The sequence below is a fragment of the Wasmannia auropunctata genome, unplaced genomic scaffold, assembly GCF_000956235.1.
Source record: "Wasmannia auropunctata unplaced genomic scaffold, wasmannia.A_1.0 LD336040.1, whole genome shotgun sequence".
NCBI classification, from domain to species: domain Eukaryota; kingdom Metazoa; phylum Arthropoda; class Insecta; order Hymenoptera; family Formicidae; genus Wasmannia; species Wasmannia auropunctata.
Genome location: NW_012026850.1, coordinates 610,437 through 611,117, shown reverse-complemented (window position 1 = coordinate 611,117; position 681 = coordinate 610,437).

Genomic DNA, 681 nt, shown 5'->3' with positions numbered 1-681 from the left:
ATTTCAACGAACATTCCTGTTGCACGGAGCCATATTGACAATAGTTTTGACTTTGTGAAAAAATTAAAGAATAAAAAAATCCCAGACGATTATATTTTAATTTCATTAGATGTAGTCTCCCTTTTCACTAATATTCCAACAGATTTAGTAATTAATAGCTTAACCAACAAGTGGGCATTTATCTCTAAAAAATGTAGTATACCTAAAGATGAGTTTTTGATGGCTAGTGATTCGGTTAGTTTTTGATTCCACTTATTTTAATTTTGATAACCAAATTTATAAGCAAAGTTTTGGGACACCCATGGGCTGCCCGGTATCACCTGCGGCTGCCGACTTAGTTATGAGAGACATTGAGGAGGAGGTGCTTGAGAAAATCAATTTTTATGTACCATTTCGATATGTGAATGACATTGTAACTGCGATTCCTAAAACATCCATAGATAATGTTCTCGAGAAGTTTAATTCGATTCATCCAAGATTGAAACTTACAATGGAAATTGGAGGCAATTCAATCAATTTTTTGGACACGACACTAAAATCGTCTTTAAAAATCTCTTAGTCTGACCTACGTAGCATGCATCGCAGTTATTACATGAGATTTTGTAAACCACATTCTTTTTTAGATAATGTGGTAATTTATCTTTATGTACTTTGATGATGCTTCGCAGTTTATTAATGCTG